The sequence below is a fragment of the Muscardinus avellanarius genome (assembly GCF_963383645.1).
Source record: "Muscardinus avellanarius genome assembly, chromosome: 7".
Lineage (NCBI taxonomy): Eukaryota > Metazoa > Chordata > Mammalia > Rodentia > Gliridae > Muscardinus > Muscardinus avellanarius.
In genome coordinates this window covers 87,253,768-87,272,436 of record NC_137793.1, presented here as the reverse complement: position 1 = coordinate 87,272,436, position 18,669 = coordinate 87,253,768, and positions in this window count along the sequence as shown.

The window sequence follows — 18,669 nt, the reverse complement described above, 5'->3', positions numbered from 1 at the left end:
TTTAGGTTTTTTTTTTTCTTTCTTTTCATGAGGCTGACTTTGTGCCCTTGTCATTGTACTAGGAAATTTACATAGTATTCTAGTCCTTACAGTCTTGCAAGGTAGGTGAACTATTTCCCTTTTATGGTTGAGTAACTGAATCAGTGACTTACCCAAGGCTGCAGCAGCCAATAAATATCGTTAGGATTCTGACCCATGTACTTTTTGCTGTGCCACAATTTAAAAGGTCAGTTTCATTTTTCCTGTGACAGATGGTGGTAAAAGAGAATAGGTAGAATATAATAGATAAGGTAAAAACAAAAATTTGATCAACCTAAAGAGTATGTAAGATTGAAGGAAAGAATCATTTTAAGTATCTATTCTTAAGTAAAGCCAAGAAAGTTTTTTCATGACAGACAGTGGCATTTTCATTAAACCGTTAGGAAGGCATTTATTATGCTAAAGGCCGTTTAAGAAAATGCATTGCATGTTGCAGCCAGCCTCTTCAGTCGAGCACTTAAGTACTGCTCTGCTCTGCCTTTCACTGTGCTGCCCCTGCAGTCACCCCGAGCACCCATGCGAGCCTGGCCTGGTGTCCATGCAGGAACGGCAGTGTCCTGTGGATCAAAGTCGGCTGTGGCTGGTGTGCTCTGAGAAGAGGGGATCAAGATTATCTCAGAAAATAATCTTGCTGCTCTCCCCTACCACAGCCAGTGAGCTGGATATTGTCAACAGGTAGGCATTAGGATGGTATTCTTTGAACATGAAAATCTTGTGGGGGTAGATGGTAGATATTATTTTTTTTTGTTTCTTTTTTTTTTCCCCTGCCATTTCCCCCACTTCCTGTTGTTTAAAGATCATTCTTAGGAAGCATCTGCTTAATACCACTAACAGCTCGCCATACCCCATATTGAGGGTGGTATTAAAGCTGTTCACACAGGAAGTGCCTGGGTCAGTGAAAAACAGAATTTGGGTATTTCAATGATAAACAAACTTAAGGACAGTAAGCCATCACAGGTCTCTTCCATGAAAAGTTAATTGCCTCTTTACAGGAGAGGGGAAGAAGCACAGCCCCTAGTTCCCTGAACAAAAGACGCCATGGAATAGGAGGAAGTTGGATTGGTGGATTGTGTGTCCTCCAGATAGGAGTTACCTTTAAAGGGGGTGTGTGTGAAATAAATTTGGCTTAATAATTGTGTTCTGACTCTACTTGTGTCAAATCCATGGTATGATTTGGATAATATTGGATATTGTCTGCTAGTCTTTCAATTTGAAAAACACAAAATGTACTATCAATGGTAATCTTGGTTTCAGTCTTCCTTTGCATTGGCCAAATTGCCTTTGCAGCATGAGTCGTGTGTTTTGTTAGTGAAAAAATGTTCATGAAGAAGGATTTCCTATTGGTAAGAACTCTTACCTGGAGGAGAGTTGGAACTCTGGACTTCATGTTAAAAACTTCTTCATAAAGCTGGGCGTGTTGGCGCATGCTTGTAATCCCAGTAATTTGGGAGGCTGATACAGGAGGATCTGGGATTGTGGCCAGCCTCAGCTACTTAGTGAGGCCCTCTGCAACTTAGACTGTTTCCAAATGAAGAATAAAAAATAGGACTGGGGGTGTAGCTCAGAGGTAGAATGCCCCTAGGTTTTATCCCCAGAACCACAAAACAAAACAAAACTGCTTAATAACTTTCACTTATTAAACACACATACAATTTTGCTGAGCACCAAACAATACAGATTTTAGTTCTCCCCTAAAAAATCAGAATTACTGAGATTTCCTTGCCTTCTTCCAGAGGTGCAAGGACATGGAGCCAAATGATGTCTATATTGGGGGAAAAATAGTAAATGAAAGGCTATATGTGTCAATTATCTCAACTACAAGCCTTTGCTGTTGAGAGAGAATGTACGCACTGCATGTATATAAAAATTCTTCACACTTGTAGCAGTGCTTACAGGGTATTTGTAAAGGATTGAGTAGGCACTGTGGTGAAACTTAACAAACCAGATGGGAAAGATGCATTAATAGCCATGGTGGTGGCGGTGGGAGAGCTCAAGGGAAGGGAGCAATTGAGGGAAATGGAGAGGTGTAGCTACAGTTTGTCAGGAATTTTGGCTTTTGAGTCTGTTTCTATACTATGTATCTATAGTAGGAAAACATCTCATAGTAACATGTTAGAACAGTCTGGTGCCTGAAGGCAAGTGACAATTCACAAGTTTATACTACAAAAATGTATCTAGATTTCAATTTTTTTCACTTAAAAGATGGGTGGGAAAAGGTATGGAAGGTGACAGCCACTGTCAATTTAGAAAACAGGTTGTTAGACAAGGACGGGGTGAGTTCCAAGGGAAGGCAGATGTACATTGCACTCGGCCCTGCGTCCTTAACTCCTGCCAGGTAAAGCCCTGCGCTCTGCCACCTCCCTGGCACCCAGAGGCTGCAGCAAGATGGCGCACAGCATCAAAGCGGCGCCCTCATCACGTGCCAGGGCCGGGGAGCGCCCGAGGGCGGGAGGCGTGGCATTGGGAGAGGTGGCGGCCCCGCCCTTGGGGGTGGGGTCAGGTTGTCCGCGGAGGGAGGGGGCGGGGCCTGGAGGCAGGGCGCTGGGGCGGCGAGGCTGCAGCTACCTCCGCGAGCGCTCGGTTCCCTAGGACGTGTGGCGCTGCCCAGGTCGGGGTGGCTCCCGGTTTCTTCCAAGCTGACTTGCCCACCATCCGGCCTTCGGTGATTGCCGGCAGGTGAGCTCCCAGAGCCCGGGCCAGGGGGAAGGATGCCTCTTCTTCCCAGCCCGAGCTCCCCTCCAGTTTGGGGAGGAGGGGGTCTCTGTCTGGCGTGCTTTGGGAAACAGCCCCTTTTTTGCCCTGGTGGTTCTGCGGCCGGCGTCGATACTGTTCCCTCCGCCGCCCCTCGCCAGCCTTCGCCGTGTTCTGTGCCCTGTGCCCTTGGGGGTGAGAATGGGGGGCGATGCCCCATTTGCAGGGAGGGCGTGGGGTTCGTTTTCCGTTCCATTGGCTTTGCGGGAGGGAGGCTGAGTTGGCTAGTTTCCGGGTGGGAACTGGGTAGCCTGCCCCCCCCCCCATTTCCCCTCCAGGAGTCAAAGGAAAAGCGCCCCTCGGCTGGTGAGCCACTCTGCTCCTTTGGGCAAGCGCTTCGAGCGACTGAAATGCTCGTGCTTCCTGGGGGTATTCATCCTCCCTGCGTGCCTCAGTACACCCTTGTTACTATTGCCAACGCTCCATTCTTGGAACTGCCAGGCTCAGGCTGTGCCAGAGATGCCCCCATCTCTGCAGTGCCAGGGCGGTGGGGTGGAAGGAGCGGCCAACCAGAGGCCTGGTGGGGGTGGGGATGAGGGTGGGCGCAACAGGAAAAGACAGCTGGAATAGATTCCTGAACTGGGAGGGTGCGACTGGGGAGCTGGTTTGTCCATGCAATAGGGATGTTTTCCAGTACAGGTCTTGAGGTTTGGGTGGTGGGTAGGACGAGGACTTGGAAATGTGGTGTGGGTGGTTTTCTGTTAGAAAGAGGGATCCAGGACAAAGTGCCACTAGGGCTGATGTCACCTCTGAGGAGAGATTTGCTGGTAGTATTCATCGAGGGGTGGGGGACTGAGGCTGCATTTCATCCTCTGAGGAGAGCAAGTGGTTAGCAAGGAGACTGCTCAGCATGGGAATCCCCTGCTGGTGTGAGTCTAGGGCCCCCACCAGGAGCCAGGTTGCAAGGGCTTCCTGCAGTCTTTCCTAGAGTTGTTGGAACTGGTACTTAGTATTTTGTTCAACATCCAGCAAACATTTATTGGGGCTAGAAACCAAGCTAGATGCTTGGTCATCTAAAGGCAGTTGGGGACCATGGAAAGGCTAAAAGGTAACCATAGGCAGCACACATAATAGGTACTTTACTTTTTTAGCAACCCTCCCCCAACACACACACACACACACACACACACACACACACACACACACACAATTTAGTTATATTGCTTTTGGATTTCCAGAAGATTCCTACCCCTTGTGGTTCCTACCACAGTGAACTGCCAGGTAGTCCCAGGGAAGATGCCCTAGCAGAAAGGATAGCTTAAATGATTTTCCTTGATTATTTCCTCAATTTTCATCCTAAGGTCTGAGGATACTTCCTTAGAGAAATAGTATCTCAAGATAATGAGTTTGGTGGCTAGTACAGTGGTTAACCGGGGGGGGGGGCAAGAAAGTGCTAGATACTCTGCATGGTGGGGGATACCACTATTGGGGGGATCCAGAAGATGGAAGGTTATGGGGACAGGGGCGTTCAGTGGTGTTTGGGTCTGCTGCTGAGCATGCCGTGAGGTCAGAGTACAAGAGGCCTGGCTGTGTCGTTGTAAAGAAGAATTGGAGGGGCGGGGTAGCTCTCAGCCTCCTGGGCCCCCTCTGTGAGTTAGTTGACAAAAATTTTGAGTTGGAAAGAGTTATTAGGAGCTGGGTGTAGTGGTGCATGCCTGTGATCTCAGTACTAAGGAAGCTGAGACAGGAGATTGCAGGTTCAAGGACAGCCTCAGCAAGTTAGTGAGACTCTGTTTCAAAACAAAAAATAAAGGTCTGGGGCATAGTTCAGAGGTAGAATGCCCCTGAGGTCAATCCCCAGTCTTCCCCCACATACACATACAAAAGAGTTATCAGGAGTTTGGTGTGGTGGCATATTCCTGTAATCCCAGTACTTGGGAGTCCAAGACAGGACAACCACAGGTTTGAGGACAGCCTCAGCAACTTACTGAAACTCTCAACAACCTAGTGAGACTCTGTTCCAAACTAAAAAAAAAAAAGGGTGGGGGGACTGGAGTGTAGCTCAGAGGTAGAATGTCTCTGGGTTCAATCCCCAGTAGCACTACAAATAAATAAAGTTATCAGGAATTGCTTTTGGTCTTTTCTGAGCCCCCTGAGGCTAGCAGGGCTAGAGCTGCAGAGAGTGAGTAGTTGGGCTGTGGTGGTGGTGATGCGGTGGGGGGGGGGTGAGGCTCAGAAGTCCAGGGAGCTGGGCGCCACGGGCTTTAAACACAAGGGCTAGCCGAGGCTTGCTTATGCCAAGGGTATGCTCTCCTGGCCTTAGGCTGTGTTGTGTTAGGTTGGGAGATGTGTTGCTGCATGTACAAGGTATGATGACTGGGTGGTATAGAGTTGTGTGTGTGCCACACATGTGTATATGTTTGTACTTATGTTTGTACTTATGTTTGTACTGTGCCTATGCGTGCACCTATGTTTTCAGGGAGGATGGAGGTAGTGAAAGGCACCTCAGAGCCTGGGTCCAGGTAGGGAGCTGGGGGACATGGAGGGGAGAGAGCGGGGTCAGAGAGAGGGATAAGTGTGTATTGCAGCCACGTGAAGTTACCATCTGTCCCCCTCTGGCCTGCTGGCTCACTGACCTATAATTAGCTCTGGAGGGCAGACGGGTTTGGCTCACAGGAGCGGGCGCGTTGGGTGGCCAGCACAGTGAAGAGTATTCAGAGGAGCCGTGGCCCTCGGCTAAGGACCATATGCCCAGGACCGTGGCCCTTCTGAAAACTCCACTCTGAGAGGGGCTGCTTCTAGGTGACCCGCAGTATTTGCTGGACTGGGAGAGGCCTGAAGGAACTGAGAATGTTACTGGGGACAGGACTGGTGAGAGGAAATGGCAGTGGGTGGGGAGTTCTTAGTGGCATGGTAGGAACCCACAGTCAGGAGGACCCCGAGGACCCACCTCTCATCCTCAGCTGGCCCCTGCCTTAGCAAGCACGGAGCAGAGCCACTGCCTGGCTCCTGGCTGTGCTTGCAGCAGGCGTGGGTGCTGCCACCCTGGGCTTCCCTCAGGTGTCTTCTGTTCCCCTAGAAGACGTGAGCTCTAGCTCTAGGCAACTCCTGCCTTTCCACAGGGGGTTTTCCTTGGCCAGGGTCCCTTCATTCTAGAGCTGAGTGAAACTACCCTGGCTGATCCAGTTGGTCATACTCCAAGTGGTGCTTACCGGCGATCCCCAGGCTGGCTCAGAGACAGTATTTGGTCCCGTGCTGCTCTGTATTGCTCTTGAGCAATTCTTTGTATGTCTGTGTTCTTCCAAGTAGTCTGTGAACTTCCTGAAGGCTGATACCATTCTTAATGGTATCTGATTTCATGGAAATCACTCAGTGAGTGATGGTTGGATTGAAATTGAAGAGGTCTGCCTTCTAGTCCCCTGGGTTCCATGAAGAACCTCCTTGCAACTACAAATACTTATCCTGGAGCAGAGAAGTCTCCGGGAACCCCATAAGTGTTGTTACATCTCACTGGGGGAATTAAATCCTGTGGGTGGTAAAGTGAAGTTCTTTAAGTTTCTCATAGAGCCGGGCGTAGTGGTGCACGCTTGTAATCCCAGCATTTGGAAGGCTGAGACTGGAGGATCACCGTTCGCAGGAAGCCTCAGCTACTTAGGCCCTCCGCAACTCAGTGAGACCCTGTTTCAAAATAAAGAATAAAAAATTGGGCAGGGGGTTTATCTCGGAAGTCTAACGCCTCTAGGTTCCATCCCCAGACCTGCAAAAAAAAAAAAAAAAAAAAAAAAAAAAAAGGTTTCTCATAGAGCATGGTATATGGGTTAGATTTATAATCCTGAGTAAGCCAGGCATGGTGGTGCATGCTTGTAATCCCAGCACTTGGGAGACTGAGACAGGAGGATTGCGCAGGTTCGAAATCAGCCTCAGCTACTTAGTGAGGCTCTCAGCAACTTAGTGAGACCTTGTTTCCTAATAAAAATATAAAATAGGTCTGGGAGTCTAGCTCAGAAGTAGAAAGCCCCTGGGTTCCATCCCAGTACCACTGGGGAAAAAAAACAACAACAACCCTGAGTAATAATATGAATGTATAAATTTAATAAATATTATATATACTCTTTGTTAACTATGTAAGTAGATAATGTATATATTTTTATTTATTGTTGTACTGGGGATTGAATCCAGCAGCATTCTGCCTCCAAGGTATATCCCCCAGCCCTATTTTTTAATTTTTTGTTTTGAAATAAGGTCTCGCTAGGTTGCTGAGAGTCGTGCTACATTGCTAAGCCTTTTTTTGAACCTGTGATTCTCCTATCTTAGGTTTTTAAGTACTGGGAATACAGGTATGCACCACCATGCCTGGCTTTTTTATGGTGATTAAGAAACGAGTACATATGCCCAATATAATTTTGAGTTAAGTGTCAGATGAAATAGCTGGGTTGTATTGAGAGGGCTTTGTTGCTTATTTTGCCCAGCTGGCAGAGTTGAATTCTCATAAATTAAATGCCTGAGTGCCTACATGGCCATTGTCTTCAGATAGATAACTCTTTCACTGGGTGTGGCACACACCTGTAATCCCAGTATTTGGGAGGCAAAGACAGGAAGATTGCAAGTTTGAGACCTTGCAACTTAGGCCTTGTTTCAGTTTCAAAATAAAAAAAAATAAAAAGATCTGGGGGTATAGCTCAGAGGTAGAATGCCCCTAAATTCAATTTCTAGTACTAGAAAAAAAAAAAAAAAAGATAACTCATTTCAAAGGGGAGATAGATTTTCATTCAACTTCTGAGAACAGTGAAGGCTTCTTCATTTAGAAGTGAACTTGTTCCTCAGGGATAATCAAGTGGAGACTGAGCTGCCAGATGTTGTGATGGAGCTCCCACACAGGGTATCTGCAGTTCCAGGTAGGGGCTTCCATGGAGGTGACTGCTGGATGAACGGGTCCTTGGCAGCTGCTTCAGAAGAGGGGTCTCTTCTGAAGCTTAGAGGTATATTGCTGAGAGTGAGGGGACTGGGAGTGGGGCCAGACTTAGAACTTGGCAGGGGCTTTTCCATGAGAGTGAGCACTTTGGGAGATGCAGGGAGGATCTCTAGCCATCTCTCGTGGACATGGAACCCTGAGCTTGGGAGATCCTGCAATGTGTCTCTGACGGCAAGGGAGGTAATTACAAGGGCAGGCTGGGCTCAGTTCCATGGCTTCAGCTCACAATGGGTCAGTTGTGGAGGGCCTGAAATTTCTGGTCTTCTTTGGGGCAGAGTACCTGGAGCAAGTGGAGTTTTCACTCTTTTATCCCATCTATCTCTCTTCTCCCTCACACATTCTCACAGAGTTTCAAGACCACTCGTGCCTGTGCACACCTTCATGACCAGCGGCATGCTTGGATGGTCACACATAGGTGCACGCACAAGCTCTCGAGGCCTCTGCACTGTCTGTATTAGCTCACATGATTTCATGACTCCTAGATACGGCAGCTTGTTTGACCACACACACTTACTCTCATGACTGGACACACAGGTGTACACATGCATATATACATGTGCGCGCACGCGCGCACACACACACACACACACACACTTTCTCAGGTCCACAATCATATGTGGTCATGAGCCTCAACATCAAATTACAACCACACACATCCACACACACTCACCCATACACAACCACTGGCTTCATGCACCAGGGTCTCTTTCTTATGACCATACTCTTCCACACGCACACATTTTCTCCCTCTTTCTTTTTTTTCTTTTCTTTTTTTTCTTTTTGCAGGTCTGGGGATAGAACCCAGGGGCATTTGACCCCCGAACTGCACCCCCTGCCGTATTTTTTTATTCTTTATTTTTATCTTTTTTTTTTTTTATCTTTTGTGGGTCTGGGGATGGAACCCAGGGACATTCGACCTCCGAGATACACCTCCAGCCCTATTTTTAATTCTTTATTTTGAAACAGGGTCTCATTGAATTGCGGAGGGCCTCACTAAGTATCTGAGGCTGTCCATGAACCACGATCCTCTGGTCTTAGCCTCTCGAATGCTGGGATTACAAGCGTGCGCCACCACACCCGGCTTCCCTCTTTCTTGACTACACATTCTCACTACGAATTCTCATAGCCACACACTTGCATGCTCTATTGCATGAATGCACCTGTCCCCCTCACATCCTCTTTCTTTTTATAAATACACACACGCTTTTGTGACACATGTATACTTTTTATGGTGCCTGCCTTTCTCTGGCCTTTGTACTCTAGACCTTATACCCTGGCACCTGTCAGCACTCTGGTCAGTACTGTTGTCTGCTACATGATAGCTCCCTAATCTTGTGGCCCATCTATTAATGCAGTGACTTCTCAGCATCTATTTGTTTTGAGTGCCAGAGGAACCTGTTTAATATTTGTCCCACACAGACCTCTGGTTTTGAGAGATTTTTATTCTCCAAATACACCACACCTACTACTCTGTTTGTTTGTTTGTTTCTTTTTTTTTTTTTTTTGGTGGTACTGGGGTTCCTGGAAGTCCTTCTACCTCCGGGCTACACTCCTAGACCTATTTTTATATTTTTCTTTGGAAACAGGGTTTCTTAAGCCAGCACAGCTGGCTTCGAACCTGCGCGATCCTCCTGTCTCCGCCTCCCAAGTGCGGGGATACAAGCGTGCGCCACACGCCCGGCCTATTTCTTCTTTTGCAAACGTTATTTGGGAATATTTGTGTTAGTTATGGTTCTGGTTAGAAGATGGCTAGGGTTGCTGTGCCCAGTGAAATAAGTTGGGCAAAAGGTGTGTGCTGTGGTCAGTTGTGCAGCCGTACGTCTTGGCTTGAGTAAATACATGGCCTCTATGGGATACCTGGGATGTGGAAGATGGTTGGTGGATCCTGGTGCTACCTATATCCATCCTAGATTTATCCTCTGCTATAATGCTCTGCCTCTCTGAGAAAACTTATGTTTATTTTAGGGTGAAGAAAACCAAACACAAGACAGGTATACGAAGTATTTCTATTGAGAATATTTAAACCTCTTTTTAGACTTGGAACCCTTTTATACAAATGTAACCTTAATTAAATGTCCTACAAAACTAACAGGTATGGAGTTGATGAAGTTAAAGTAAGAAAAGAGTGTTCAGAGCCCTTAGAATTTGTTACACCAAGCCGGGTGTGGTGGCGCACGCTTGTAATCCCCGGGAGGCTGAGACAGGAGGATCACACGGGTTTGAAGCCAGCCTCAGCTACTTAGTGAGGCTCTCAGCAACTTAGTGAGACCCTGTTTCAAAATAAAATAGAAAATAGGTCTGGGAGTATAGCCCTGAGATAGAAAGCCCCTGGGTTCCACCCCCAGTACCACCAAAAAAAAAAAAAAAAATTCATTACACCACTTCACTCACACACTTTATTTATTTATTTGTTTGCTTATTTATTTATTTAGTTTTTGGTGCAGGCTTCCCCTAAAGTTACTCTGTCATAGAGCCTGGTTTGCAGTCTCCATGAGGTTGTAGGGAATGTGGGTGTCACAGAAGAGGAGCTGTGTTTGAGGAGCACGGAAGCTTGTCGTCCCCCTTCCCCACTAGTTGTCTCTGATCGTGGTCCTCTTGGGGTGATGCAGTGTGACTGCACTTCTGGGTGTGCCAGGGACAGAGCCTTCCCCTGTGTCCTGGTGTGATTGTGGGCAGCGTCACCTTTTACTCTCCAGAGGGGCCTGGTTTGGACAGTCCACTGTACGCTCACCCTAGTGATAGGCCATATCTTGGAAAGAGATGACTCATGCCTAAGTCTGGGGAGCAGCTGGAGGGGTGGGCTTCACAGACTCAGGTCCAGGGGCGCTTAATGTGTGTGTGACTGGCAGTGGGAGGCTGGTGCCAACTGGTGCTTGGGCCACATTTGATACTTCTCAGAACCGTTTCTTATCTTTAGTCTCCTTTGAGGTTGCTGGAGTGTGTTGTGTATAATGTCCTTTAGTTTCCAGATTTGGAAATCTAAAGTCAGAGAGGCAAAGTGTCATTTTGTTTTTGTTTTTTTTTTTTAATTTTTTGCTTTTTCTTTTCTTTCCCCCTTTGTGGTACTGGGGATTGAACCCAGGAGCATTTTACCTGAGCTACACCCCCGCCCTATTTTTTATTCTTTCTTTTGAAACAGTGTCTCACTAAGTTGTGGAGGGCCTCACTAAATAGCTGAGGCTGGTTACGAACCTGTGAACTTGTAATCCTCTTGTCTCAGCCTCCCAAGTACTGGGATTACAAGTGTGTGCCACCATGCCTGGCTTTTTTTTTTTTTTTTTTTGGTGGTACTGGGGTTCCTGGAAACCTTTCTACCTCCAGGCTATACTCCCAGGCACCTATTTTTTTTAATATATATTTTTATTTGGAAACAGGGTCTCTTAAGCCAGTGTGGCTGGCTTTGAACCTGTATGATCCTCCTGTCTCTGCCTCCCAAGCGTGGGGATTAAAAGCGTGTGCTACCACGCCCGGCTATTTTTTGCTTTTGAAACAAGGTCTTGCTAGGTTTGCTGAGGCTGACCTAGAACCTGTGACCCTCCTGTCTTTGCCTCCCAAGTACTGGGATTACAAGTGTGGATGCTTTTGATGGGATTCGTGGTTTTTGTGGTTACCAGTGAGAAACTTGTGTGTGTGTGTGTGTGTGTGTGTGTGTGTGTGTGTGAGAGAGAGAGAGAGAGAGAGAGAGAGAGAGAGAGAGAGAGAGAAAGAAGAGAAGAGGAGGGAGAGAGGGGGAGAGAGAGACAGACAGACAGACAGACAGACAGAGACAGTCAGACACTGGAGATTGAGCCCAGGGCATTCTATCTCTGAGCTATACCCCAGCCCAGCCCTATTTTTTTCCTATTTTATTTTATTTTATTTTTTGTGTGATACTGGGGATTGAACTCAGGGGCATTCTACAACCAAGCTACATCCCCACCTCTTTTTTAAATTCTTTATTTTGAAATAGGGTCTCATAAGTTTCAGAGGGCCTTACTAAGTAGCTTAGGCTGGGCACAAACCTGTGATCCTCCTATCTCAGTCTCCCAAGTACTGGGATTACAAGTGTGTGCCACCACACCCAGCTCCTATTTTAGTTTGAAACAGGGTCTCACTAAGTTTCGGAGGGCCTTACTAAATTGCTGAGGCTGACGGCGAACCTGTGATCCTCCTATCTAAGCTTCCCAAGTACTGGGATTACAAGCATGCACCATCATGCCCATCATGTAAGTGAGAAACTCTTACATAGAGCCTTTCTGAGACTTGAGTTTTGGGAATGACTTCCTATAGCCAGATAGACTTTGGATTTTATTATTGTATTTTGAGCAGGACTATTCTAAGGGTTAGCACAGAGCACATGTGTCCCCCAGGTACTGGTCTTAGCACTTTATGGATATTAACTCTAGTAATTCTGCCACTAACTATCTGAGTGGGGTACTGAAATCAGAGGGGGGGCGGACTAAAACTCAGCGAGGACAAGAATCTTCCCAGAGTCACATGAGTAGTCAGAACGAGCCTGTGTTCAGACACATTAGCCTGCTCTAGAGTCTGCCTTTCAAGGTAGGACTGGCAGTTGAAAAATGGTGGCGTGTGCCTGTAGTTTCAGTACTTGGGGGACTGAGACAGGAGAATCACAGATTTGAGGCCAGCAATATAGTGAGACCCTCAGTAATTTAGTGAGACCCTGTTTTAAAAATAATAATAATAAAAGTGATCTGGGAGTATAGCTCAGAGGTAGAATGTTTCTGTGTTTAATTCTCAGTACCTAAACCCAATCAACCATCCAAACACACAAAAAACAAAAAATAACAACAACAAAAAAGAAAGATAGGTGTGGCCCCACCTTAATCCCAAGAAGCTGTAGTTTTCTGAGGGTAAGATTTTTCTGCATTGGGGTTTTCTTCCTTTGAAGTTTGTCAGGGATGGGCTTCCCAGAAGCCACTCTGACAGACACAAACCATTCACTTCACTGATGTTAGCACCCTGTGTTAGACCCAAGGAGCATACAGTTCTTACCTGAGAGCCTGCAGAGAAGATGACTTCAAGGAAGATAAGTGCCAGAAAGAGGCATAAGTAAAGGTCTCTCTTGGGTCAGCGAAGGGCAGATCTCATCTGATGGAGGAATCGGAAAAGGCTCCTTTGAGGAAGTGGGTTTTTTTGTGTGTGTGGTATGGAACAAGTGGTGTTTTGTGGGAATGAACCCAGAGATATCCTACCTCTGGGCTATGACCCCAGGCCTATTTTATTTTGAAAAAGGATTTTGCTAAGTTGCTGAGAGCCTCACTACATTACTGAGACTGGTTTTGAACTTGTGATCCTCTTGTCTCGGCCTCCCAAGTACTGAGATTGAAGATGGGTGCCATGCCCGACTTGAAAGTGCTGTTGGAGATGAGCTTAGAAGGGCCATTCAGGTTCCTTAAGTCCATGTGGGAGAGGAGAGGCGGGCCAGCTGAGGCCCAGAGCGTGCACCTGAGCAGGGTGGGTAGTGGCTGGGAGGAGGCTGGTTGGGCCTTCTTGTGGAAGTGAGTGGGAGCCGGGTTTCTCTGGGTGATGAGCAGGGCAGTGGGGGACGAGAAGCTTCTTCTGGGTGAGAGGGAAGGGGCGGTGGGCAGCCTGCGGACACGGGCAGCTGCTGTCAGTGCCACAAGGCGATAGAGTCTGAACCCACTGGATGCGGGGAGCAGCGGCCCAGAGTCAGTCGTGCTCTTTAGCGCCTGCAGGAGAGGGCGGCAGGGGCTCAGGGACCCTGCTTGCAGCCTCTGGGTGAGGGAGGAGATTTGAGTGCTAGAAGGGAGACCTTAGAGACAGACCACTTCTAGTAGGGAAGAAGCTGCCTTGTGACCGTGATGGCTGCGCAGCAGAGGCCTTCCCACAGGCTGGGGAGGAGGGGTGGAGAGAGGGCGAGACGAGGTGTCCTCTGGCCACTGTCACCTTGATGACGGTGGAAGAGACCACAGCCCAGGTGCCTGGGATCCTTGGGGGAGACGTGATGCCAGAAGGCGTCACCTTCATTTTCTCTCTTTCTCCACCTCCCACCCTCTTTGGAGTCAGACAGACACATTAAGTCCTAGTTCTTCTTTTCACCAGCCCTGAGACTTGCCTACATGACTTTGGATTCCAGTTCTTAAATCTGTTAAATGGGAAGAAAGATCACATCTTCCTTGTAAGGAATTTGAAGATTAAAGTTAGTTAAGCTGGGGGTGCTGGCACACGCTTGTAGGACTTGGGAGGCTGAGACAGGAGGATTGGAGGATTGGGACCAGCCTCAGCAGCACAGTGAAACTGTCAACAACCTAGCAAGACTCTACTTTAAAATAAAAAGGAGCCGGGGGTGGTGGCACACGCTTGTAATCCCAGCATTGGGAGGCTGAGACCCGAGGATCGCGGTTTGCCAGCCTCAGTTACTTAGCGAGGACCTCTGTAACTTAGTGAGATCCTGTTTCAAAATAAAGAAAAATAGGGCAGAGGGTGTAGCTCTGAATTCGAAAATGCCCCTGGGTTCCATCTCCAGCCCTGCCAACAAATAAATAAATAAATAAATAAATAGATAGGGGTGTAGCTCGGAGGTAGAATGTCCCTGGGTTCCATCCCTACTACTAAAAAAAAAGTTTTGCCCCGGTCTCCTTGGGGCGGGCAGCCTTGCCTTGCCGAGCTAGCTCATGGTGGTGGTGCCTGCCATCTGCTAGCGCAGTAGGGGGCCAGGCCTGTGTGTGTGTGTGTGTGTGTGTGTGTGTGTGTGTGTGTGTGTGGCCAGCTGGAGCATCAGACCCAAGTGCCCATCCCTTCTGTTTGTTGGGAAGAGATGGGGGTAGTGTTAGGAAAGCCAAAGACACTAGAGTGGGCCTTTCTGTGCTTCTGCAGCCAGAGGCCTCCTTTTCGTGTGAACCCTCCCTCCTCACACACACGCAGGCCCACGCACTCTGAGCTGGCTTCTGCTGTTTCCCAGCCTGCCCGCGCCCCTCCCAGCAAAGCCCCTTGCGGTGCTCGCTTCGGGGGCTGGCAGCTTTTACCTCTGCATCAGGACCTGCGAGTGTTACTTAGAGTTGTGCATGAGCCGAGGAGGCTTCTGCTAGGCTGAGAAGATAATTGCACTATTTAAAGATGGCCTTGGAGCCAGAAGGAGCCTGGTGGGTGTTCAAAGCTGCCTTCTGCTCACTGGCTCATGCAGTGGGTGGGGGCCAGGCAGGAGGTCCAGGGCGGTCATCTCAGGGCATCTGCCTGGTGTCCCTCTCTGGGCTCATTTTCAACCAGCTCTGAACCATTTGGCCAGGGGAAGTGGAATTGCTACCTGCTGCGTGGTTGCGGGGAGGTTGGGAAAGGGTTGATGGCACTGAAACCAGCTTTTCAGTTGCCAGATGACCAGGAGGACTTGGGGAAAACAAGTTGGACCAAATAGCGCCTCACAGCTTGTTCTCCCCCACTGAGAACTTGTCTAGCCACTTTCCTTTAAGGAGCTTTAAAAGCTCCATCCGCTGCCGGGCCTAGAGGTCCATGCTAGTAATATTAATACTTAGGAAGCGGAGACAGGAAGATTGCAGGTTCTTGGCCCTCCATAACTTAATGAGACCTTGTTTCAAAAAAAAAAAAAAAAAAAAAAAGCCAGGTGTGGTGTGGTATGCCTGTAATCCCAGTACTTAGAGGCTGAGACAGAAGGATCTTAGGTTCAAGGACAGTCTCAGCAAGTAGTGAAACTCAGCAACCTGGTGAGACCCTGTTTCAAGTAAAAATAAAGTAGGCTTGGGGGTGTAGCTTGGAGGTAGAATGTCCCTGGGTTCAATCCACAGTACCACAAAAAGAAAAAGAAAAAAGGATGAGGGCTGTAGTGTAGCTCAGAGGTAGAAAACCCTGGGTCCAATTCCCAGTACCCCAAACAACAAACATACAAACTACCCACAGGCCCGTCCTTGCCCGGCACTAAGGTGATTCCTTCTCCCCTGCCATCAGAGGGCATGCTGTGCTTTTCAGATTTTACTTGTCAGGCAGATGAAACAAGGCTTGCAGGTTCCATCTTAAAGTGAGGCTTCATCAGCCGTGACAAGCCCCAGAGCATCCAGCTGATCTCTAGAAGAAAGGAAGCCCACCTCTCCAAGGCCCAGCTCTGTGCTTCTTCCTTTGCCATCCTGCAGGCTGCCTGGGAGTCTGCTGGGCCGAGGCCATCCCCGGGGTACCAGAGCCCCCGAGCACATGGTACTCTTCTTCAGGGGTAGCCTCTGCCACAGGGCCTTTCCCAGCCTGCCTTCCTCTTCTGATTGGTCCGTCCTTTTTTTGGTATTTGGGGATTGAACCCAGGGGCATTCTGCCTCTGAGCTATACCCGAACCCCTTTTATTTTTTATTTTAAAACAGGGTGTCACTAAGTCACTAAGGGTCTCAGCTGCTGAAACTGGTCTCTAACTACTAGGATCCTCTGGTCTCAGCCTCCCAAATACTGGAATTACAGATATGTTTCACCACACCTGGCTTGTCTTTCTTTTTTCTTTTTCTTTTCAGTACTGAGGATGTAACCCAGGGTCATTCAACTTCTGAACTACACCCCAGTCCTATTGTTTTATTCTTTCTTTTTAAACAAGGTCTCGCTAAGTTGCAGAGGCTGGCTTTGGACCTGCAATCTTCCTGTCTCAACCTCCTAAGTACTGGGATTACAAGTGTGTGCCACCATGCCTGGCTTCTTTTCTTTTCTTTCTTTCTTTCTTTCTTTCTTTCTTTCTTTCTTTCTTTCTTTCATTCTTTCCTTTTTTGTGGTACTGAGGATGGAACCCAGTGGCATTCTACTTCCGATTTTTTATTCTTTTCTTTTCTTTATGTTATTTTGGTGGTACTGGGGATAGAACCCAGGGGATTTTCTACCTCCAGGCTATACTCCCAGATCTATTTTTATTTATTTATTTATTTATTGGTGGTACTGGGGGTGGAACCCAGAAGCTTTCTACCTCCGGGCTATACTCCCAGACCTTTTTTATATTTTATTTGGAAACAGGGTCTCACTAAGTTGCTGAGAGCCTCACTAAGTAGCTGAGGCTGGCTTCGAACCCGTGCGATCCTCCTGTCTCAGCCTCCCAAGCGCAGGGATTACAAGCCTGAGCCACCACACCTGGCTTATATTTTATTTTAAAACAACAGGGTCTCACTGAGTTGCAAGGGCCCTCACTAAGTAGTAGCTGAGGCTGTCCGCGAACTGCAATCCTCCTGTCTCAGCCTCCTGAATGCTGGGGTTATAAGCATGCGCCACCACGCCTGGCTCCTTTTGTTTCTTTTTGATGAATGTCTGAGTGGGGGAAAGAAGGAATGTAGGCCCTGCTGTTGATGAGTTTGGAGAGGGAGTGTGCAGGGAGTGTAGGGCCCCATAGCTTTTCAGCCTTGAGGCCTGGAGTGTTGGGGTGGAAGGTGTCGGGCACGGTGGGTGGGTGATGGGAGAAATTGCTGTTATTAGCATCAGTGGCGGCAGCTCTAGCCAGAATGGGACAGCAACCCCTCCACTTCACTTCCAGCTACTCTGTAGGGAGGGAGAAGAGTGTGGGCTGCTCTGGCAGCATCAGCGTTGGGGAGGGAGGGTGTTCTGCTTTTCCCCTGGGGAGCCTCTTGGGCCCCTGCCCTCCATGGTGGGTGTCCAGTTGGGAAAAGGATGATTATGATCAGAGTTTGTGTCCATTTTTTTTAATGTCTGGGTATAGGTGTGTGGCTACATGTGTATATACTAGGTCTCCATGTTCTCGTGTGTGTGTGTGTGTGTGTGTGTGTGTGTGTGTGTACCATGGACCCCTGTAGGAATGCCATGGGTGTGAGTTGTAGGGTTTTTTAGCTGCTGCTCTTTCATCTGTTCCAGGCCTCACCTTCCTCCCTGCCTCCCTCTTCCTGGCCCCTGTTTCTGTGGATCCTCAGGACCCAGGATGTGTGTAGGGGAGAGGCTCAGGCCCAAGAGAATGGACGCTCCTTTGCTCAGCCCTGCCAGTGTCTGCCCTCTCACCTCATACTGGGTCCTGATGCCTCCTCCATCCCGACCTCCCAGTTCACCTCTGCCCACCCCTTCTGGTGGACAGGAGGCTGCCCCTGTGTCCCTTAAGAGGGGAGGGGGAGGGTAAGGGAGGGACGCCCTGTTTATGGAGGTCTCTGGTGCCACCCCTCCGTGTGCTGGGCGTCACATCCCTTCAGAGCTCTCTTGCAGTGGGCAGGCTGGTGGTGACCTGCAGCAGTGGGCGGGGAAGCCGATGGCAGGTGGGCAGAGACATTTCTGGCTGCGTGCTGCCTTCTTAATTTGTCTCCCTTTGCCCTGGCCACTGGGCTTCCCCGTGCCAGGCTCAGGCCATCTCCAGAGCTGGGCTGTGCTCGTGCTGGTGTCTTCCCCGTGACTCTTACAGCAAGGGAGTAGATTCCCAGCTTCCCCCAGGGAGCCCCCCCCCCCCCGTGAGAGTGACCCCCTGTGTGGACCTTGGGCTCCTTTCAGTCCTTCAGGCCCTGCTCCAACTCTGAGGTGGTAGGTTATGAATCCAGAATCGAAGGCTGTCGTCCGCCAGGCCTGCACGCGGGTCTCCCTGGCAGGTTTCAGAAGCGGGAGCGACCTGAGCCAGGGCCTCCTCCCTGAGGTGTGGGCCTTATTGCTGGTTGGGGCTCTCTGCCTGTTCCAGTGCCCTGTCCAAGGCCTCAGCCATACTGTGCCAGTGGTCAGGGCAGGAACTCCTCTGCCCCCGTGTCCTGTGGTCCCCAGGAGTCCAGCCTCTGTGGGCTCCACCTGCTAAGCCTTTAACCCCTTATATACTTGTCTCAGCCTGAGGGGTGAGGGGGAGGGACTAGAGACCCTGTTTCCTCCCTTCCCACCTTCAGGTCTCAGGAGGACTCTGGGCAGCCTGCCGGCTGCTCCCCTACCGCTGACTGAATCATTTCTATATTTGGCCAGTGAGCCACGTGGGTGGGGGAACCACTGCGGCTGCACTCTGACAGCTGTGGGGGCGGGGGCAGGGGCTGCAGGCGCCCAGGCTAGGCGGCAGGCTTGTG